Raw genomic sequence first — 426 nt, forward strand, 5'->3', positions numbered from 1 at the left:
GTTGCGTCCGACACTTTTTGAAGTGATGGCCCCACATGAGACATTTTGCACATCATACATTTTCGTCGCCCTCAACAACGAAAAATTGGTCGACGATAGTTCCTACTTTCTTATCATTCCCCTTTGGATTTTTGTCATTTTTATAATCCTCGACTGGTTTCGAATACCTATGTTTCTTAGATGCTTTAATTGGTTTCTTTTGCTTGTTCAAGTATGCACATTCCCTGTCATCGGAGTCGGACCCAGGAAACGAAGCGGTATATTCCGAATGTGAAGAATCATCCTGTATTGCCGAAATTTCCCGTGGCACTGATCGCTGTCTATCCGAACGAGTTCTTTCCGGACGGGGTGTGGCAACAATGAACGAATGTGGTGCAATTTGCTGAGCGAACTCCCGCAATTGCTCCAACGTGTGGACTTGTCGAG

The sequence above is a fragment of the Rhagoletis zephyria genome, unplaced genomic scaffold (assembly GCF_001687245.7).
Source record: "Rhagoletis zephyria isolate East Lansing unplaced genomic scaffold, Rhagoletis_zephyria_1.1 Rzeph_scaffold_02213, whole genome shotgun sequence".
Taxonomy (NCBI): Eukaryota; Metazoa; Arthropoda; class Insecta; order Diptera; family Tephritidae; genus Rhagoletis; species Rhagoletis zephyria.